The sequence below is a fragment of the Pan paniscus genome, chromosome 2, assembly GCF_029289425.2.
Source record: "Pan paniscus chromosome 2, NHGRI_mPanPan1-v2.0_pri, whole genome shotgun sequence".
NCBI classification, from domain to species: Eukaryota; Metazoa; Chordata; class Mammalia; order Primates; family Hominidae; genus Pan; species Pan paniscus.
Window position 1 is genome coordinate 172,920,828 of NC_085926.1, and position 24,242 is coordinate 172,945,069.

General features: G+C 37.3%; 1 protein-coding gene and 1 pseudogene across 1 annotated transcript in view; one reads left to right on the forward strand and one right to left on the reverse strand.

The window, feature by feature from the left end:
- Positions 1-24,242, forward strand: part of NAALADL2 (N-acetylated alpha-linked acidic dipeptidase like 2) — a 1,375,347-nt gene that overhangs the window by 597,079 nt on the left and 754,026 nt on the right. The window lies entirely within an intron of this gene.
- LOC103783897 (elongation factor 1-beta-like) lies at positions 20,505-21,515 on the reverse strand (annotated as a pseudogene).

Here is a 24,242-nt window from a genome sequence, read left to right on the forward strand (position 1 = left end):
ATGAAGCATTTTCTTTTAGTTTCAATAATTCTTAATGAACTTTACATCAACAATGCGTAACTCAAAGTATACATCAGAGGCTCTTTTAAAATAAAGTCATTGGTCCCAAACTGAATGATCTTCTGATTCAGAATATCTGGGTTTAGCACGTAATATCTAAATTTTATGTGCTGAGGTGGAAGCGGAATTTTCTTTTTTTTTTTTTTTTAAGCTTTGCCTATATAGTGAACAAATACTTTATCATGCAAACGTAAATATTTTTGGAAGTGAAAGAGGATGCTATTAATATTGTGTTGGGATCAGAGGTATAAATTGGTACTGTCCAAACCAGAACAAATGCCCATCCTATCTAAAGGTGATGGAAATATGCTATCTAGTCAAACCAAATAAACAAACTCTCTGATAGTGGACTCTATCACATGGTGAGATCACATGCAGTTGCGGGCTAGGAATAGCACCCCCCCACTTTTATTTTTGGACCAAATATAACAATGAATATTCATTTTAAAGAAAGAAAAATATATTTTCTTTCCTTATCTCCTGGTTTATTTTTTATAAAGTTTCAGCTACAAGGTTCTGTTGTTTGTTTTTTGTTTCTGAGATGGAGTTTTGCTCTTGTAGCCCATGCTAGAGAGCAGTGGCACAAACTCGGCTCACTGCAACCTCTGCCTCCTGGGTTCAAGCAATTCTCCTGCCTCAGCCTCCTGAGTAGCTGGAACTACAGGCATGTGCCACTACGCCTGGCTAATTTTTTGTATTCTTAGTAGAGACAGGTTTTTACCATATTGGCCAGGCTGGTCTCGAACTCCTGACCTCAGAGCTATTATGTCTTTAACTGAATAGGATACCTACACAATCCCTCCTCCTTTATGCAGCTCTTCCACATTTACTCAGAACTATTCTCTCGTATGCAGGCAGGCAGTGTCTTCTGAGACCTGGACAATAGGGTTATGTAGTATAATTTTATGTAGTCTCCTTCATAGTTGATCATCATGAATCATAAAAAGTAGATAATATGCTGTTCTATTTCGTATTCCTTGTGCTGGAGTACTTTGACCCTTTACCATTATTTTGCTAGTTTTAAAATTACTAGAGAGGTGAAACAGTAGAAATAGTTTGTGGTACTCTTAGTGTAGGAAATTCTATCTGTGAAGGGTTTACTGAGTACCAAGAGTTTAGTATACAGTAGGAAAGCCATATTCCATTTTTCCAAAGCAATTTCATTTTTTAAAATATTTGTCTTTGATACTTATGTAGCTTCTTGTTCTTTTTATTCTTGTATTCACACATTCTTTCATTCCTTTAGTTTTGCGGTTGAATATACAAATTTGTACAAGATTATACCTAACACTCTGTACTGATTATACTCAGTTTTTGGCTTTTCTTTACAAAAATATATAGATCTTACACTTACTCAAAAGATATACACATGCGCACAGGCATATGTGCGCACACACGCATACACTCAACCCCAGCCAAGATCTCTCTTACAAGCTCCAGTCTTGTGTCAATCTGTCTACTTAGCATCATGATTTGGGTGTTTCAAACTCCTGAATAAACATGTCCAGGCCTGAAATTGTAATCATTCTTTTCAAACTGCTTTTCTTCCAGTGTACCACTTTTTAATAAACTGGTGTCACTGTCCATCAAAACACCCAACCTCAGAAATCCATGAATTAAATGAATGATTTCCTTACTGTTTCTCTCCTAACTAGTCTATAATCTCCATTAAAACAGAATCTATGTTTTTTCCCTTTCATCATTGTATGTGCACCATTCACAGAGCCTGACACAAAATAGGCAGTCAATATTTGTGTAAAAGAGGACTAGACATGCAATTTAATGTATTCTGAAGTACTTCTAGCCTTGTGGTGGAAAACTTACAGGGGCCGTTTCCATAAAGTGTCAGTGCAGTGTAAGGGACAAATGCTCCAGAGTAATACCCAGAAGACTTGCTTTGATCTTTACCCCATCTTGACCTCCACTTCCCATCTGAATGTGAACTTTTCTGAGTATCATTTTATACCATTATAACACTAATAACCTTTTTTCCATCTCCCATAGCATACTACTTCAAGGCTCAATTGAGATAATAAATATGAAAGTGTTTTGTAAACTATGAACTGCTATATAACAAGTAAAGTCATTTATTCATAAAACCCTCTATCCTACTTCTATAGGCAAGGCCATAACAAATTCAGTCTCTGTGAAGGGTGTTCATGCTTCTGTTTTTTCCAAGATATACAATATTTATTCTGCACTAAGATATACAGAACCCCATATTTAAAAACATGCATCAACTCAGAGTCCAGAAAATGTTCATGCCTGAGCACACAGCAAGTAACTGTAGACACGGTGCTTGCATGCCACTGCATATTTACAGTACATTTTCATTCATGCTCTCTTACTGCCTTAATTTTTCTGTCAGCTTGAAAAGTTGCTTTTTATTCGTGCCATAACCTTATTTTCTGCAACTGCCTCTTGGAATTCATTATTATCGATATTTTGCATATCGTGGATATAGCACTTTTCAGTCTGAAAAGTCACTTTTCATGCTGATGCTATGTTTTCTAGATCTGGTGTCTGGAGTACATTATTAACCACATTTGGAGTACAGTGTTCTTCATTTGGCACTTCTTCAAGGTTCTTAAAAATATATTCAGTATAATTAATACTTTTCCATTTCTGAAGATGTTAATATGTAAGAAAATCTATAATTTACAAGCTGAGGTGGAGGAAACCATGTTTCAAATTTGCTGTTTCTAAGAATATCTATTTGCAGAATGACTTGAAGTTTTGCTCACAGCACCCTCTCTCATCTTCTTTAAACAGTTTCTAAGCGGTTATAAACTATACAAAGCTATGAGGTCTTTGGGATTTTCTTAAGATATTGAAAGCCAGTGTCAGGATTAGAGTTATACTTCATTTGTTTAATAGATCTTCGTAATCTTCTGCTCATGGGTGACACTCAGACAAACATCCTGCAAAAATGAAGAGATGAGCATCTTTAAAAGTGTGGTTTCCATGCATTTCCTTAACATGTTTATACAATGACACTGTAGCTTTGGCTAGATGCTCCCTTCATTCCTTCTATGCTTTATATACACTTGCAGGCTTTAGAGGAACATATGATTTATAATTATGGATGCACTGTGTATATCTATACCTGTATGTCTATATCTATATTTTTATATTTCAGCTTTATTGAGGTCTAATTGACAAGCAAAAATTGTACATATTCAAAAGGTACAATGTATATTTTAATATATGTATATATTGTGAAATGATTGCCAAGATCAAGCAAATTAATACATCTATCACCTTACATGCTTACCTTTTCTGTGTGCATGATGGGAACAGTTAATACCTGCTCTTATATTTCAACTGTACAAAACATCATTATTAACTGTAGTCAGCATGCTGTACATTAGGTCCTCAGAATTTATTCATCTTATAACTGCAAGTTTGTTCACTTTGACCAACATTTCTCCATTTCTCCCAACTCCTAACCCAGGGCAACCATCAAAGGATACTTTGCTTCTGATTTAGACTTTTTTTAGATTCCACATATGTGCAATCATATGATAGTTGCCTTTCTGTGTCTGGCATACTTCACTTAATATCATGTCCTCCAGGTTCATTTATGTTATCACAAATGGCAGAATTTCCTTCTTTTTTGAAGCCAAATAATTTTATTTTACTGTGTGTGTGTATATATATATATATATACACACACATATATATATACACACACACACATATATATATACACACATATATATATATATCCTGTTTTTGTTGGAATACTATATATACACACCTCATTTTCTTTATCTAGTTGCTCATCAATGAACATTTAGGTTGTTTCCATATTTTGACTATTGTGAATAGTGATACAATAAATATGAAAGTAAATATGTCTCTTTGAGATACTGATTTTATTTCACTGTAATATATACACAGAATTGGGTTTGTTGGATCACATGACACTTCTGTTTTTAACTTAACATACTATTTTCCATAGTGCCTGTACCAATTTATATTCCCCCCAACAATGAATAACGGTTCCCTTTCCTCCACATCCTCATCATCACTTCTTATCTTCTGACTTTTTTTTAATTGTCATTCTAATAGATGTGAGGTGATATCTCACTGAGATTTTGATATGCATTTCTCTGATGATTAGTGATATTGACCATATTTTCATATATCTATTGATCACTTGTATGTCTTCTTTTGAAAAATATCTACTCAGTTCCGCTATGGTTTGGATATTTGCCCCTCCAAACCTCATGTTGAAATGTGATACCCAGTGTTGGAGATGGGACCTAAAGTGAGTTGTTTTAGTCACGGGGGTGAATCCTTCATAAATTAATGTCCTCCCTAGGGAGTTAGTGAGTGCTCACTCTATTAGTTCTGACCCATGAGAGCTGATTCTTAAAAAAAGCCTGGCACCTCCCCACCTCTTGCTTGCTCTCTCTCCGTGTGATCTCTGCACACACTGGCTATCCCTTTGCCTTATGCCATGAGTGGAAGCTGCCTGAGGCCCTCATCAGTTGCAGATCCTCAGTCATTAACTTTCCAACCATCAGAATCAGGAGCCCAATAAAACTTTTTTATTCTTTGTAAATTACCCAGCCTCAGATATTCCTCTACAGTAATCCAAACCAGACTAACACAAAGTCCTTTGCCCATTTTAAAAATATGGTTATTTGATTTTTTGCCATTGAGCTATATTATTTCTTTGTATGTTTTGGATATTAAGTCTTGCTATGTCACCCAGGCTGGAGTTCAGCGGCACAATCTGGGCTCACTGCAACCTCTGCCTCCCGGTTTTAAGTGATTCTCCTGCCTCAGCCTTGTAAGTAGTTGGGATTACAGGCACGCGCCATGTAATATGGCTAAATTTTGTATTTTTAGTAGAGATGGGATTTTATCATATTGGTCAGGCTGGCCTCGAACTCCTGACCTTGTGATCTGCCCGCCTCAGTCTCCCAAAGTGCTGGGGTTACAGGTGTGAGCCATAGCACCTGGCCCGGTTTAGGTCTTTAATCTATTTTAAGTTGATTAAGGATCCAATTTTAATTTTTTGCATGTGGATATCTCTTTTCTCAACACCATTTATTGAAGAGGCTATAATTTCCACATTGTGTATTTTTGGTGCTCTTGTCAAATTAGTTGACCTTAAATGCATGGGTTTATTTCTGGGCTCTCATTTCTCTTCTGTTAGTCTATGTGTCTGTATTTATGTCAGTACCATACTGTTTCAATTACTAGAGCTTTGTAATAAAATTTGAAATCAGGAAGTGTTACTGCCTCTAGATTTGTTCTACTTGCTCAAGATTGCTTTCGCTATTGAGTTTTTAGTAATTCTATACAAATTTTAGGATTGTTTCTTCTATTTTTATCATAAATGCCATTGTACTTTCGTTAGTGATTACTTTGAATCTATAAATTGCTTTACATAATACAAATATTTGAAAATGTTAATTCTTCCAATCTGTGAGCATAGGATATCTTTTCATTTATTTATGTCTTCTTCAATTTCTTTCATCAATGTTTTATAGTTTTCATCATACCTGTTTGGTTAAAATTATTCCTAAGTATGTTATTCTTTTTGATGCTATTGTAAATGGCATTATTCTCTCAATTTCTGTTTTGTATAGCTTGTTGTTAGTGTGTAGAAACACAGTGGATTTTGTATGTTAATTTTGAAAAAAATACACTATATTTTTGTATATTTTTGTAGATGCTCCAGAAAGGGATTTTTCTATTTTTGGAGTAGTATCAGATCTTGAACTAGACTCAAATGTTAGAAATGAGAAGAATGATTGAAATCATTTCTCTCTCTCATCTCCAGTCTGAGATGGTCTTGCTATTTTGATATTTGTGTTGCTTTTGTTGTTGCATTATATTTGTTGAAATATTTAGACCATAAATACATTTATTGTCTTTCCATCTCATTATCTGTCTCGTGTATTGCAAGGGGACTGTGTTAACTGTTATATTCCTGGTAAACTATTAATCATAAAAGTTTTGAGCTGCCACATAAAACAATTAAAACATTCATGTTCATACATATAATCTTCTGTCACTTCAGATATTTTTTATAGGTGAGAGTGATAAGCCTAGTGTTCAACTATTGAAAACTAATGAACAAACTGTAATACTACATTTATATAATTATTGTTTTCTATGGGGCCACATAGGTTGTTTGGGTCCATAGAAAATGTGCTGGCAAGAGAATCTTAAAAGTATCAAAGTCTTACAGATTGGTTTTAATCTCTTTCTAGTATCTTTCACTTCTGAGTCTTACTCAGTTGTTACTGCTTCTTATCACCGACATTACTCTCTTTATTATATTTTTATTTTGGTGGAGTCTCTCCTTGATTAATTCTAGTCACAGAGAGCGAAGGGGCACAATTTCTGATTTTTTTTTCATGCTTGAAAATTATTTGATTATCCCTTTACACATAATAGGATGATATTTCAGATGTTTATATATGTTTATCAGTTTATATTTTATTTCCCCCATCCCATTGCAACCCTGAAGACACTGTTTTCTAACATAAAATTTTGCCTTTGTTGATAAGAACTCTAATAGTTGTTGGATTATTGGTATTTTGTGGAAAATCTGTTTTTTCATAAAGACCTTTAGGATTTTCTCTTCCCACTTGAATTTCTGAAACTTCACAGTGATATAACTAAGTTTAAGTCTAACTTTCATACTGCATCACACTCTCCGTGAACACTCCACCCGAAGACATGAATGTCCTTTTCAAGAAAATTTCTATTAGTTCATTTTCTCTTCTCCTCCATTATCTTTGTTATTTCCTTGTACAGAATTTCTGTTGTATCTCTGGGATCCCCAGGTCATTTAAATTGTGTTTATAATTTTTCTGTTATCTTTTCTCAAAATATGGGGAGATTTCCTTGACTGTTTATCCTCTAAGTTACTAGTTTGGTATTTATTACTGTCTATTTTATTATTTTCAAAATCTGTGAAGGGTTTGAGATTTTAATTTACTTTCAGAGGAACAAGTTAGCCTCCCATAGTTTCATGAATACTGGAAGAAGACATGAGACTCTTGAATCAGAGAAAAATGATTTATTACTCACAGTATAGCGGCCAGTATGATAATCAAATTACTATGTCAGTTCTCTTGCCTCTGAGTCACACAGGGTGGCAAGGATGAGCCCAGATACTTGCTCAAGAATTGCAACCAAGAAATCCCAAACCTAGAGAACTAAAATATTTTAAGATGGATATGAAGCATGCCTTTCTTCTACTACAGAGATAAACACTACGTGTATCTTCTAAGGCTTTAAGCAAACCTGGCCTTCATTGTGGAGGAACACTATCACTATTTTCCAAGACTTTTTACTATTCGAGTATTCTTGGAAAGACAGTCTGAAACAAAATTAATAAGTGCCTTGCTTCATAAGACATTCAGAGATAAGAGACACTCAAGAAGAACCTTCTAACCATTAACATGTCTAGACTTTATGTTTTTTTTAAATTTTGGAAATAATATTTTTTAGTTTTCAGGATCCAATATTTCCTTTCTGCTTGATACATGTTTACAAGTCTGCTTTTTGGGGAAGTGGAGAAGCACAATATATTTTCTAAGGTGATTAACCCTAAGGTGATTTTTAAAAGTTATCTTCTATTTTCTAGGTCAGTGCTTCATAAACTTTTCTGTGCATGTGTCTTCTCGAGTATTTGTTTAAATGCAGATTCGGAATTAGTGGGCTTTGGATGGGTTTGAGATTGTAAACTTTTCATAAGATCCTAGTGATGCAATGCTGTTGGTCTTTGGGCAGCTATTTTGACTATCAGGGCTTTATTACCTTTGTTTCCTCAGGAACCAGTTCTATTTGTTTACGTTAGTTTAGCTTTTCATACTTTTTTTCATAAATCTATCGTTGTCCATATTTCCAAGTGGAGGTCTCAGACAAATAATACGAATGTCTGGTTTATCTAAGCACAAGTGGCAGTCATTTCATCGAAGCCCTCTCCATGAGAGAACTGGCTTTGGATTCCTTCTCAGAAAAGAGAAGTTTCTCAGAGGATAATGAAGTAAAGACCTCCAACAACCTGTTTCTCTGCGACAGCAATAAGCATACTGGCAAAAACTGTCAAATTCATCTTTTTAGGAACTCAGCATATACAAAGGCTTGCGACAATCCAAGGAGCATATATTTAAGAAAAACAGCTGCATTTCAAGAACTACAGCCAGCTTTGTAGCATTTTAATGTGCTGTTTTCATCATCTTCTTCCCAGCTCTGTGATAGCTCTGAAAACCATCATGCCTGCAAACGTAGTGAAAGCCAGCAACCTAGAAGTCGGCCTTAGTCTGTTTAGGCTATTACACAATACCATAGAGTGAGTATCACATAAACAATGGAAATGTATGTTTCGCAGTTCTGAAGGCTGAGAAATCCAAGATCAAAGTGCTGGAAGATTCAGTGTCTGGCAAGGGACTGACTTCTGTGTCATAGATGGCCATCTTCTTACTGTGTCCTCAGATGGTGGAAGGGGTGAGGGAACTCTACAGAGTCTCTTTTATAAGAGCACGAATCCCATTCACAATGGCACCACTCTCATGATCCAATCATGTCCCATAGGCCCCCGCCTTCTAATACCATCACATTGGGGGTTTGAATTTCAACATTTGAATTTTAGAGGGACACAAACATTCTGTCCTTGTCATATAACTGGAGGGAGGACAATTGTTTTGGATTCCCCCCAAAGTTAACATTCACATTGTCATTATTTGATCTTTCTGGCTAAATGAACTTTGCGAAAATGACAAAAAACATGTATTTCCCATAGCAGGGTGGCAATGGTTTTTGTTTAATCATGGACTTTGATATGTAATTTTTTTTAAATTTCTTCTCTGGTTGATAGGTCTGTAATAAGTTTATTCTTCAAACATTTATAGTACACATAAATGACAGATATTACACTAGGGGATTTTCTGATATTGAGAAATCACTTTCCAATAATACTATGTATTTTAAAAGTTGTAACATACATAGAAACATACAACTTACCCAATAAAATGCTAAAATAAGACAAATATAACACAAACTTTGTAAATGTACCCAAACTCACTCCAAAGTTTTAGTGACTCAGACGGTTTTAGATGAAATTTTACTAGACTCATCAGATTAATTTTTCCTTTAGTATTTTGATAAACTGAGAATAGATCAAAGAATAAAATTAGCTGACAAAATTTTATATTATTAAAACATACGTGAAAAACTCTGGCATTTTATTAAAAAACTATGCGAATTCCTGAATCTGATATTCACCTTTCATATATTCACAACTGGCAAATGCCTAGTTTTAAATAACACATTTGTGTGTGACCTTTTAAGAAAATTACCAATGTCTTTGTTTAGAGTGCAGAGGGCATGGATTTCACAGAGCATTTCCCACTAAATGGAGTATATTACTCCGATTTCATAGCCATGTTGTCAGGAAGTGGCACTTCATTAAGATAATGTGACCTTTAGAATATTCTTCCAACCTTTTACTATGTCTTTGGTAGTGGGATTTGTACTTTAATTTCTGTAGCTTTTTGATAAGTTGGAAATAAAAAGTAATTGAAAGCTACATTTTTTATTTCACCTCATCTGTACATTGTGTGTGGGTTTTTCCCCCTAAAATGGCAAAAAATGTCAGGTAAAGGATTTTTGTTCAAACGAGGGATTATCTGCCAGGAAGATATCTTTTAGAGTTAAAATCAAATTGGCAAGTTTATACCTATTGTGGAAAGGAAGAAAGGGAGAAAATGGCTATGTAGAAAAAAATCAAAAATTGTTCTTTTTTTCTACTGCATTTTCAAAAAAGTTGAGAAAGGCCCCCAAAGCCTTTTTTCTTGTGTTGTGATGACAGTGAGATAATGTTTTCAGTGTGCTTGCTGTGGCAACTTGAAATTGTTTGTTCATTTGAAGCCATCATTGAAAGTAGAGATTTAACTTCTAAAACCATTTTTTTTTTTTTATGGTGAAGTCAAAGTAAGCAATTAGAGGAAAGAGGAAAGGAGATTATTGTTCTGGTTAGACTTGAAGTAGCATTTCTCAGGAACCACTTATGCATCATTTGGTTTATTTATAGGATTGAATTTTATGATCGGAATTGAGTTTTTCAATGAATATCTTAAAATATATTTACAGCTAAGTATTGTTTTATTTTAATATGTGGATACTCTTAGGTTTCAGAACATGTATTTCTTAATCAGTTCTTTGGCAACTGTAACATTAAGGTTCTCTTTTTAATATATTTGAAATGGAGCATTCATAATACACCCTGGGAGTGGCTGCATTAGGTGAAATCACAGAACCATATGGTGGCCTGAAAGCTGCATAGGGAGTTTTTGATTCTTTTACTAGATATGTTGCTTTAGACAAACCACTTAGTTTCCTAAGCTTTATTTTCTCTATTAGAAAAATAACAGTATAAGTTAGGGATGTAATCAGTTGCAAATACAGTAGTCTCCCTTTATCCATGGGGATACATCCTAAGAGCCCTCCCCCAGTGGATGCCTTTAACCTTGAATAGTACTCACCCCCACAGATATTTTTTTTTCCCTAGAATCAGCCAGGATCCACTGATTATCTGCCTCAGGTAATCCTGGCTCATCAAGCCATGATGATCTTGATGATTTAGTATTGGAACAGATGATATTGACGACTAAGAGGTGGGTAGCTTATACAGCATGGATATGCTAGACCAAGGGATTATTCACACACTGGGTAAATGGAAGTGGGACAGATCAAGATTTCATCATGCTACCCAGAATGGCGAGCTATTTGAAATTTATATGTTTAGATAACATTTGACCTGACTGTAGGTAACTGAAACCATGGAAAGTAAAACCAGAGAAAAGGAAGAGTTTTTGTAACAGAAAACCTGGGTATAGAGGCCTAAAAATTAGATGCAGACTTTTCTAAGCCAGGATGTGTATAGTGCAAGGTAGTCTGGCCTGGCCAGCCAATGCTATCGTCAGGACTCCATCCTTTGTATCCCCTCTATTTGAGATTGTAGCACCATGGCTGCAAGAGAGCTGTTAAACCTCTAAGGGTTTTGTCCACATTCCAGGTAAGAGGAAAAGAAATACCGGAGTTTTTTCCTGATGAGGTTTTATCCTTTAATAAAAAAGGGGATTGATCCCTAGCTGACTTCTGTCTGTACCTCATTAACCAGAATTCTGTCATATAACCTCCCATAGCTGCAAGAGAGTCAGAAAAATCAAGCATTAAGCTCTCTGGATTCTGTAATAGAGGAAGACAAGAGAGAAAGTAGTTGAGAAAGGGTGTTGATTAATCTGTAATATGGACTGCAATTAAATACAGCAAGTTCTCAAATGTTGTTTTGTTCAATATTGTTTTGTTATAATGTTGTTGTGAAAAAAATAATAATTCCCAGCTGGGGCCACTCTTTGTGTGGAGTCTGCACATTTTTTTTCCATGTCTGCGTGGGTTTTCTCCAGGTACTCTGATTACCTCCCAAATTCCAAAGATGTGCACCTTAGGGTAATTGGTGTGTATAAATGGTCCCAGTCTAAGTAAGCATGGTTGTGTGTGTGTGAGTGTGCCCTGGGATGAAGTGGCATCCTGTCCAGTGGTGGTTTCCACCTTGTGACCCAACTGCCGGGATAGGCTCTGGCAACCCGTGATACTGAGCTGGAATAATTGGGTAAATAATTATCTTACTTGATTGAATAATCTTTATTATTTATTTATTTAATTATTTTTGAGACAGAGTTTCACTCTTGTTGCCCAGGCTGGAGTGCAGTGGCGTGATCTCAGCTCACTGCAACCTCTACCTCCTGGGTTCAAACAATTCTCCTGCTCAGCCTCCCGAGTAGCTGGGATCACAGGGATGCACCACCATGTCTAGCTAATTTTTGAATTTTTAGTAGAGACGGGGTTTTGCCATGTTTAAAAATGCATTTAATGCTCACATTTATTTCAATGTTTAATATTAGAAGTGTTTTGGGTCTTCATTTCGAAGTTTGATGTTTTCTGACCAGAAATATACTGTGGGGCTATTGTTTTTATCAATTCACTGATGGTAAAACTGGTTTCATTATACAGTTTTGCTTAAAGTCACAGTTTCTGAAACCCTGTTGATGATGTTAGTTGAGGAATTACCATACTATAAAGGTAAAGTTTTTCTAAATGTAACAGATTAAGGTTATAGAAATAGTATCAATTTAGGTGAAATGAATTAATATTGCCATTATATTTTATTATGACCACATCTAATTGAGAGTGTTATCTTCAGTTATGAGTGCACATAAGAGTTAATGTAGCTTCAAAACTATGTCAGCAGGATGTGAGTTGTGTTGACAATATGTCATGTATCGATAAGATGAAAAAACTAGGGTTGTTTTACTTGAAGAATAAAAAAAATAATAGAGGCATAAGAGCTGCACACTTATTTGAAGAAGGAAATATACTTAGTATGGGTTAATAAAGCTAGCATTAGTGAGGAAGACAGATATTGGGTCAGTATAAAAGTATTTCTTAAGAACCAGGGATGTAAACTCCTCTTTCTGTTCAATAAGAAATGGCATAAAAAATTTACTGGGTCCTGTAGATTGAGGATGGGAAATTTTCATAGATAATGTGTATGGTCCCATCCAACCTTAAGATTTGAAGATTCTTTTCATTTACACTTAGAGCCAAATATGGGTAATTCTTCCATAATGTATTAGTTTTCTATTGCTGCATAACAAATGAACACAAACTTAGTGGGTTAAACAATACCCATTTATTATGTCAGTTTCCATGGGTCAGGAGTCTAGGCATAGCTTTGAGGGGTCTCCTGTCCTGAAACCCAGGGTTTCACAAGGCAACATTCAAGTCTGGACAGGCTGCATTTCTCTCCAGAGCTCACAGACCTGTGGAGGTGGTTATTGGCAGGATTCAGTTTCTTGTGGTTATAGAACTGAGCCTCTCAGCTCCTAGAGGTCACAGGTAGTCCCCTGTTCCATAGCTTCTGCACTGGCAGTCAGTATCATAGCAACTTTCTTCTTCAAGGTCAGCAGAAGAGTCTCTCGATCAGTTAGCTAAGGCAGAGGTTTAGAGAACATAATCTAACCATGGGCGCAACATCCTTTGTCATATTCTGTTATTTAGAAGCTAATTACACTTATGGAGAAGGGATTATACAAAGGTGTGGACTTTAGGAGGTGAAAATTCTTGGGAGTCACTGTAGGGTCTGGTTGTCACAAATGGTACTTGGGATTGAATTCTGAAGTACAGTGAAGGTAAAGCATGACTGTGGCTTTCCCACGTCCATTTGGCTACAAAGCTTAATTAAGAACCAACTGAACACATAAAGAGGAAGCCTAACGAAAGCAGAAGAGGCATTTGCCGAGACCAGCTCGGTTGGGGAGACCCTCAACCAGTGGTGCTAGAGGAATTAAAGACACACACACAGGAATATAGAGGTGTGGAGTGGGAAATCAGGGGTCTCGCAGCCTTCAAAGCTGAGAGCTTCCAACAGAGATTTACCTATGTCTTTATTAACAGCAAGCCAGTGATAAGCATTGTTTCTATAGATTATAGATTAACTAAAAGTATTCCTTATGGGAAATAAAGGGATGGATCTGGCTAGTTATCTGCAGCAGGAACATGTCCTTAAGGCACAGATCACTCATGCTATTGTTTGTGGTTTAAGAACATCTTTCAGTGGTTTTCTGCCATGAGTGGGCCAGGTGTTCCCTGCCCTCATTCCAGTAAACTCACAACCTTCCAGGTGGGTGTCATGGCCATCATGAACATGTCACAGTGCTGCAGAGATTTTATTTATGGCCAGTTTTGGGGCCAGTTTATGGCCAGATTTTGTAGGGGGGGGGCCTGTTTCCCAACATGTTCCCCTTCTTTGATTTGCAAACTGATAAAAGCAAAGGCAGCTTTGTCATGGTGAGCTACTTCTTGGAGGAGTCAGGATCCACATCTGCAGACTATACAAAGACAAACAACACAGATTAAAATCACAATCATCATTGAAATCACAGAGCTTCCAAATGTTTTTATCCATTTTAATGGGTTACTAGCTGCTAATCTGTCTGCAGCCCCTTCAAGCACTCCAGTTCCTGGCATTAAGGTCAGGTGTACCTGGGATGTTTTAAATATTTGTTCTTTTAATTTTGCAGTATCCAAAAACAAGTTTGTAGAGTGTCCTTCTAGATACTTTTCTATTCTTTCCCAAATTTTGATCTTATTAAGAGCTGTTAATAGTTTCCACAAATCCTTAGGTTTAGCTCCTGTAAAGGGCCATATCATTTGAGGTTGAGGTGCCACTATACTTCCATGGTTCCAGATATAGGAACTCTTGCTGTATTTCTTATCATTTCTACCATCTGACCATTTTGTTCAGACCAGCTTAACATAGTGTGGCCGTGGCATGCAAACCGAGAGGTGCAATTCAAGCTAAACATCCCCTTAGGGGACCAATCAATAATGATTCCATAGGAATTGTTGTGCAGCACCTCTGCCTGTTCTGCAATGTGATCTTCCTAAATAAGTACGTTCATTTTTTCTGAACAGGTTCAATTTTGTTTACAAATAGGTTTTTGAGGGTGGTATGCCTCAATTTTAGGAGCAGATTTATTATGGTAAGTACTGAGATCAGAAAGCATGTGTAACTGTGTCATAGAGTGATTACATCCAGGCATTATTGCCAGCCAAGATTGATAAATATGCCCAATAAGTATAATTGTTCTCTGTGTCAGCCTTTGTTGTAGGAATACTCATGGCAATGGTGATCACCGCTATCATAGCTACCATTAAATTCCTCATTGTGAATGGTTGTCCCGCTTTCCTCAGGTTTTCTTCCGCCATCTGTGACAGCTTCTTGATCCTCCCCAGGTGGTTGGCTGTGTTCAATGGGTGTTGCTTGTGACAGTTGGGATCCTCCTCAGCGTCAGCCTCAGCATGGCTGCAACCAGGGGGTCCTCGGGATCCTCCTGGAATGTCTGCCTCAGCATCTGGCTCATGATAAGGTTTCAGGTGTCTTGACAGTATCCAAATTGGCTGTTGATTCAGCCCTGGAGAAACACAAGCATAACCTCTGCCCCAAGTTATTATTTTACCTATTTCCCAACTTTCTGTTATACAAAGTGAGAAAAGGTGTCCACACATACATGTAACATGTGTGACATCCATTTGCCAAAGAGAATTAGGTTCCAATCCTCGAGGATTAACTCCTCCCGTAAAACATGAGGAATGTACCATTTGGCAAGTTGGGCATCGCTGGATAATAGCTTAACTTCTTTCCAGGTAATGCTGTATCTGCATTTGAGACCAGAGGCATTAACATGGGTTAAATTGTGAAAATGTCTCGCATTAGATATTGCATTAGCAACTAGGCAATCAGCCATTTGATTCCCTTAAGTCAAAGTTCCTGGAAGAGGTGTATGAGCCCAAAGTGAGTGATGTAAAAAGGGTGCATTCTACTGCTAACTATTGTTTGCAATTTGGTAAATAAAGTCATCAGTTGTTCATCTGTATGAAATCGTAACTGAGCATTTTCAATTAACTGTGTGGAATGAACCACGTATGAAGAATCAGAACTCACATTCATAGGCATATTAAAAGGAGTCAAAACCTCAATTACAGCTACAAGCTCCGCTTTTTGAGCTGAAGTATAGGGCATCTGGAAAACTTTACTTTTTAAGCCAGAATAAGAAGCTTTACTGTTGCTAGACCCATCTGTAAAACAATGAAAATGCTTAGCAGGCTTCAGGTTGTTTACCGCTGGAATTGTAAATGCAAACCATTCACAGTCTTGCTCATCTAAAGGGATAGTAAAGAAACAGTCTTTTAAATCTATGACTATTAAGGGCCAATTTTTTGGAATTATAGCAGGAGAAGGCAATCCTGGCTGTAATGCTTCCGTGGGTTGTATAACTGAATTGATAGCTCTTAAGTCAGTTAACATTCTCCACTTACCTCATTTTTTCTTAATTTCGAAAACTGGAAAATTCCAAGGGGAAAATGTTGGAGCTATGTGCTCATTTTCTAATTGTTCACTAACTAATCCTCTAAAGCCTACAGTTTCTCTTCACTTAGCAGCCATTGTTCTATCCAAATTGGCTTATCTGTTAACCATTTTAAAGGTATAGGTTCTGGAGGCTTAACAATGGCCACTATCAAAAATGATATCTTAAACCTTGGTGGGAACTTTGTCTTTCCCCTTGAAGTGGTTCCTTCAAACCTTGCAAATTTTTTCCTAGTCCCCTAACAGGGACATACCCCATTTCATGCATCATATGTTGACTTTGAGGGCTGTATAACTGCTGTGGAATTATAACTTGTACTCCCCATTGTTGTAATAAATCTCCCCCATAAACTTATAGGTACAGAAGTTATAATTGGTTGAATAGTTCCAGGTTGTCCATCGGGCCCTTCACAATGCAAAATATAACTACTTTGATATACTTCGGGGGCTTTACCAACTCCAACTATGTTAAATTGAGCGGGTTGAATTGGCCACACAGATAGCCAGTGCTGTAGAGAAATGATTGAAATGTCCTCCTGTATCTACCAAACCCTTAAATTTCTTTCCCCGAATAGTTATTTCACAGGTAGGACATTTATCAGTAATTTGGTTCACCCAATAAGCTGCTTTGCCTTGTTTATTTGTGCTTCCAAATCCTCCTGTTCGTTTAATTTCACTTTTTCCCATTCTCACATACGGCACAATCAGGAGCTGTGCTATGCGCTCTCCTGGCCCTGCTTTCCAGGGAACAGAAGTAGATATAACAATTTGAATTTCCCCATTGTAATCTGAATCAATGACTCCTGTATGTATTTGTACCCCTTTCAAATTTAAACTAGACCTTCCTAGAAGTAATCATATCGTTCCCTCTGGCAAGGGTCCACAGACTCCTGTTGGGACCTTTTGCAGGGGTTCCCCAGGCAGAAGGCTCACAGCTTTTGTACAGCATAAATCTACTGCAGCACTACTGGCTGTGGCAGGGGACAGACATTGTACAGGGGTGAGGGAATGGCCTGAGCCGGAAATGCCCCAGTTTGGAATGGGGCCTGGGACAGGCTCTTGATGGCGTTTCCCGAAATCGGGTTCCCATCTTTATCAAACTTAGGGTGACACTGATTAGCCCAATGTTTTCCTTTTTTACATTTTGGACATATTTCAGGCTCAGCAGTTTTCTATTTTCCCCTATCTGGTGGCCTGACTCGCTGAGTTTTTCTACATTCCTTTTTAGTACGACTATGCTTCCCACAGTTAAAACAAGCTCCAGGAAACAAAGTATTTCCTTTATCCACTCTCAGTCCTGCCATTGCCTGTGCCAACAAAGTAGCTTTATGCAGATTACCTCCAGTACCATCACAGGCCTTGATATAATCAACTAAATGTGCTTTCCCGAATTTAAAAGAAAAAGGACCAAATGTAGCTATAATATTTCCCTGTTGATTTGGGGGGTGTATTCTAACAGGGGACTGCCAAGCCTCTATATCACCCTCTTGTCTAGCTTGCTGAATTCCTGCCTGAATAGAACTGAGAGTGGTCGCCCAAGGTGCTGCTCGAATAGTCACTGGGGCAACTACTTTTTGCCCAGTGTCCTCCGGAAAAGAAAGATCTGGAGGGTCAGGCCACTCTTTTTCTTCAAAATAATAATGAGGGGGTACAGAAGGGTAGGGATGAACCTCTCCGTCCTTTGCCACTTTAGCTTTAGCTGGCAAACAAACCTGCTCTGTAACCTCTTCTGTTACTTGGTTATACTCTCCTTCCTTCTTATCATTAGTGTGAAAAGTTTCCAAAGTGGAATGAACCAGAGCCCACACTTGTCCCATTGTTACCCTGATGCTTCTGAGCTCCCCTTCTTACTCACCATGGGAATTGCTTTAAGAGTACTCAGGTGTCCTACAGCTTAGTTTTCCACATTCTCCAACCATCTCTCCGGTGACCCTTCAACCTGGATTCGAGCCCCCACGTATGGGTGCCACTTGCCGAGACAAGGTGGGTCGAGGAGATCCTCACCCAGCAGTGCTAGAGGAATTAAAGATGTACACACAGAAATATAGAGGTGTGGAGTGGGAAATCAGGGGTCTTATAGCCTTCAGAGCTTAGAGCTTCCAACAGAGATTTACCTATGTATTTATTAACAGCAAGCCAGTGATAAGCATTGTTTCTATAGATTATAGATTAACTAAAAGTATTCCTTATGCGAAATAAAGAGATGGGCCAAAATAAAGGGATGGGTCTGGCTAGTTATCTGCAGCAGGAGCATATCCTTAAGGCACAGATCACTCATGGTATTGTTTGTGGTTTAAGAAAACCCTTAAGCAGTTTTCCACCCTGGGTGGGCCAGGTGTTCCTTGCCCTCATTCCGGTAAACCCACAACCTTCCAATGTGGGCATCATGGCCATCATGTACATGTCACAGTGCTTCAGAGATTTTGTTTATGGCCAGTTTTGGGGCCAGTTTATGGCCAGATTTGGGAGGCCTGTTCCCAACAGCATTTTCATTTCTAATTGTAGATAATGTAAGTTGCTTTCACATTGACTACTTTGAAATAGGGAGGACACGACTTGAAGGTCACAGGAGACTGTTTCTTGGCAAGATGTTACTTATTCAATAATAACTGAATTAAGAGGGAGCTCTCATAGTCTAGATTCTATCTATAAGGGAAAAAATAGACAGAAAAATAATAAATACCAACTACGAACATGGTAGGGCTTTAATCACGTTACCATTTTTTTCAGTCACGATCAACCTGACAAACGTGCCTGAAATAACCATTCAGTTTACCCAGACACAACAGAGTGGTGTCCATTTGAAAAGCCAAAGCAATTCTTGATGTATTCTTAGAGCTCAAGATAAATAGATGTGCTACTACTTTTCTACCCTCACCCCGGTTGCCATATCTCCAAATATCTTCATCATGGACCTAGCATCTTAGAAAGTTACAGTGATGTAGGAGACTTTTTGTATTTTCCTCAACTTCCTTCACTACTCTTACCCTGTTGACAGTTTATAAGCCCTGCACCATCTGGGGAACAGACTCTTGGCTGCCAAGTAGACTCATTAACATTCCCCTCCAGGAACTCTTGCTGTTTAATTAGGCTGTCAGCTGGATTCAGGCAGTGAGAGCCTTAGGTGGCTGTGTAACAAATCCATGACTCCATGCATTCAGATGTCAAGGTCACTAAGATTCCTGCTTATACTCATATGAGAAAAGGAATCCAGATCGTTGGCTGTTAAAATCCAAGTTATCAATGACTTCAATGTAAACGGGACTTTCCATAGTTAATTGAGACACTAAGTTATCCCCCTTAATTCACAGCTGTCACTACTACATTGTTTGAGAATCCTCTAACCCCTAGGCCATCATGTCTGGCATTCGGGCTAACTTTCTTGTCAGAGCTAGTCAATAGAGTTTGTAGAGTACATTCCAAACCCATACTGAAATTACTCTATGTACCATAATTAAATGCATCCAATTAATTAAGTTCTCTGAGAACAGATTACTAATAGTGTTAGCACTCTAGACACATTTGATTTAAATAGAACAGTGATTTTTTTTCAATGACAATTTGGTAAACTTCTATTATGAGAAAAATGCTTCTCAGCTGAATGGTTTGGTTACTGTTGTGTAAACAATTTTCTAACCATTGTTAGTTTGAAGGAAAAGGAAAAACTTCTTTAGGCACAATGTGGAAGCCTGGAGTTTTCTAAATCCAGAGAGAGAACCATCACCCATAGCTGTCAATAAATTCTAGTAACTTTTGGTTGATTAAGTATTCGTCTATCTACTGATTAAGTCATTTAATTTATTAATTTGTCAAATATTTATTGGTTATTCACACATAGCTAGGCCCTGGGCTCGGTGCTATTAATATATTAGTAACTCAGTATAGGCACTGAACAAGTCTCCATTTTACTGAGGGAGGCAGTTATTCATCTAAGAATCATGAAAACAAAATATAATCAAACAATAAGTAAACATACCTACATCCATGAGGTGTCATAATTGAGGGGCCAAATCTGCTGAAAATGGAGGAATGATAAGTCGGGGGATGCCTAATCAACACTTGGTGGAGGCAGGCAGAGAGAACATTCTGAAAAGAGAAAAAGCACATGCAGACACTCTGTGTCTGTGGGAGCAAGACATCTGTATGAAAGCTGGTAAGCTCATTTTTAGAAAAGAGGTGGAATTACAATAAGTGAGGTCTAAGGAAAGGCTTTCTGAGTCTACCCAGATTGTTAAACTATTTTCTCTACGGCAGCTAGAGTGTCACCTTTCAGCAGTATCCTTAACATTAAGACCTGTGCTGTTTTCTTCGGGCTGTCTAAACCTAATCCTGCCATTGGTGAAAAGAAAAAGTAGTGAATAGATTAGATGGCTCAGTTTTGCTTTTTTATCCTACCTACTAGTCTTGACTGAAAAAGAATATGATGAATCTTTGTATAATCCTCATAGTGAATTTAGAAGGAGTTGTCAGGGACATTGCTTTATAATGGGTTTCTTCTGGTGGTGTATTGAAAATGCTTGGCCCAAGAAATATTGTTATTAACCTTTTTAAGTAAAATAATGACACTTCGTGTGAAGTCAATGCTTTTTAAAGCTATTTTACCTGTTTCTGTATGTACGTATTTCTTTATTTTTTCTTTAAACATCTTTTATTCATCTCTTTTTTCCCACAAGTTTTTCAAAGGAAGTGAAATATTCTGTTATCTCTAAATAATTATTGTTTTCTTGCTGCTTACAGATGTCAATAGGAGACTTTGAGCTGTGTTTATTTATTTTTTTTCAAGTTTTAATTTTAAGTGCAATGATCTGGGGTGAATTTTAGGTCTTATGGAAAGCAGCCATATCCATAGACTACACAGAATCCTCAAAAGCAGTGACCTGCTCCGCCAGCGTATCTGCTCCAACTTTATCATCTTCAGTTACACACTGGATTTGAAGTTTTTAAATTCCATATTCCATCAGAACTAGTTTAGAGGAGCCCTAGACTAAGCCGTCTGCTTGAATGCTTCTAACACATTCCTCTAGTTTTGCCATATCTGCCACATCATCCCACGGTTTCACATCAGTATGATGGAAAACGGCAACAAGTGCATGTTTTTTGGCTTTCTTTGATTCATTCTGGGCAAGCCATTCTTCCATTAACCTCTTTGCTGCTTCACTTTCCTCCTCCTTATCAGATCCAAGGAGATCAATGTCATCATCATCTTTACTATTTGCAGCTCTGCTTCCTGTAGTGTCTTCTACATTAGCAGGACCGTATTTGCCCAAAGGTTTCTTCACTCCTGGAAGGCTGGCCTTTTCTTTTCATGAGAATTGATGTGACTTTACCAACATAGGGCAAGACACGAGTTCACAGGCAATGGGCCAGAGACTGCTTCAAATACTGCCACATCTGCTTGTGGTGGCACATAACCCTCGATGTAGCTCTTGTCTGCCAGGTAATCATTGAGCACATGGAGGCCAACAGGGCTTTTCAGGTCTCTGAAACCCATGGTGTCAGCTATATCTGAGAGCTGGGTAGCAGCAAAATGAAAGAGTGTAAATTGTGGGCACCCCTGCTAAGAGAGGGAAAAAAAGCTAGTTTTGGTTTGTTAAAACCCAAAGACACACAGAAAGAAAACAAACCCCAACTGTATTTAGCAAGCTGTCACAGCCTGTCTTTTTAAGAGAAAGATGAAAGTGCTCATAGGCTGCCAGGGAAATCATACTTGGATTTCAATATGTTAAAGTCCCCTTCCTATTTCACTTATAAACATATCTGTGGAGAAAGAAAGGAAGAAAAGTTCATAAATACAAATAGAATTTCATCCACATGTTCCAAAATTGCTGTGATATGATTTCTGTTTTATAGACTTCACTTATAAGAAAGGTTACAGAGTGTGAGCAATCTGTCAAATATCCCACAAATGGCAAGTGCTACATTTGACGGATAGGCATTGTTTTAAATATTTTCAATTAATGCTTTTGGTCTGGATAGTTCTTTAAAATTAATCTCAATTGTATGAATAGTATGTTGTGTTTAATTATTAACATTGAACATTGTTAATATTTATGCAAGTAACTTACAAATATAACTCAAAATGATCTTTACTATCTGGGCATTAAAGCTAATAGCCGTACTATATTAGCTATTTCACTGTGTTAGCTACAGGGTATACATAGTAGGACAATATCTGGGACTCAGTGTGGACCACAAGCTGACTGTGAGTTTATAAAGAAATTCTTCATTCTGAGTGCTGTGGCTCATGCCTGTAATCCCAGCACTTTGGGAGGCCGAGGTGAGTGGATCACCTGAGGTTGGGAGTTTGAGACCAGCCTGACCAACATGGAGAAATCCCATCTCTACTAAAAATACAAAATTAGCCAGGCGTGGTGGCACATGCCTGTAATCCCAGCTATTTGGGAGGCTGAGGCAGGAGAATGGCTTGAACCCGGGAGGTGGAGGTTGCAGTGAGCTGAGATCGTGCCATTGCACTCCAGCCTGGGCAACAAGAGCGAAACTCCGTCTCAAAAAAACAAAAAAAAAATTCTTCAGAGAGGCATAATGTATTTGTAATTTTATAAATACATAGTCATGCAGTCATCCATTTTCCTTTTCTTAAAAAAATTGGAATATGAGATATTTAAGAAAAGAGTAGAAGAGGGCAACAACCTCATTAAAATGCCAGAAAATATTACCAATGAGAAAAGCCTAAATAAATTGGAATTAGTTCATGTGCAGATGAAAAAGCTAATGGTCTTTCATAAGTCAATAATGATTTTAAGCAGCAAGGAAAGCATTTTATAAGCAGAATTGTGATCAGCTGGTTTTATTATTCAGTGAAATTAAAGTATGAGAAAATAAATCTACACTGGAATTTTATATGAAAATATTCTATTACATCTGTTGCTGTTACATGTGCTGGATGTTTTCCTGTTTAAAGTCTTCATTCATAGACATTTCAATTGCACAACTTCATAGTCTTCTGCTAGGGCTGGCTAAAGTGATGGCAAAAGAAACCAAGTACTCTAGATTGTTCCATGGATGGGGAGGGAGAAAGTAAGTGGAAAGAAGGATATAGCAGTGTCCAAATTTGAATCAAAAATATCTAAATTTGCTCAGTCTTAGGAAACATAGATTATTTCTCTTCCATTCATTTTCCAAATATAAGGAATAAAATCAGTTATTTAGTTTCACCTGCTCACTTGCACAAACATATATATATATATATATATAGTTTTATACACCAAAAAATTATATGTTGTAGTAAATCCATGAGCTTGTGCCTATGTAATTTTGCCTGTATTAGCCATTCTAAGTTGTACTAAGGAAAGTCTTGCATTAAAGGAGATACATAGATGCACTTGGGTAAATATAGAAGTCTTCAACTGGATTCAAACGGATGGGACTTAACCACAACTGGAACTCATACATTATGGTAGCAGAAAAGCTGGATCACAGGTGCAAGGGAAGCCCAGAAGTTTCTTGGTAAGTTTAAGAAAGAAAAGGGGGAAAGGAGTCTTTATTTTCTTCTATTTAACATGAACAAAACCCATTTAATTACTGTCAGAACAGTGGAAAGAGATGGTGTTGTGTTAACTTTGAATGAAGAGAGGATAAATGTCTACTGCTTTGAATCTTTTCTAATTTAGCATTACTATTTGGGTGAGGTAATAGAGACAGCAGCTTAATCTTGAAGGAAAACTGCAGGAGCTTGTTTTAGTTAAACAATGTACTTTTGCCATCCTGACAGGATTATTGATAGAGAAAGAAACTCAAGGTCACAGGCCTTGATATTTTGCTCATTGTATGGCAATCTTATTTTTGGAGATTGTTGGCTCAGCTAGTTCTTTGCTAGATGCTGGGAAGATAAATTTGAACTTGGGCTTGTGACACCACTTAACTTGTAATAATGATTGTTATCAGTGCCTCTCCATCCTGTTTGTAGGGCTGGAAGTTTGGCTGTGTGTGTGTGTGTGTGTGTGTGTGTGTGTTTCCAACTGTGAATGACATTTGAAATGCCCAGCTATTTCTTCCAAAGTGGTGGTTGGGAATTACTACTATCATAGAACTATAAATGCACTTACATTACTTAGGGCAAGGAAATGCTATTGATCCATTTGTCTCTATAACGGGGCTAATTTTTTCATTTGATTTTATAAACTTAATCTTAACCAATCATTTAGCAAGAACTATTTAACTATCATATATATGTTTTAATCTGTTTCAGTTTGTGAAA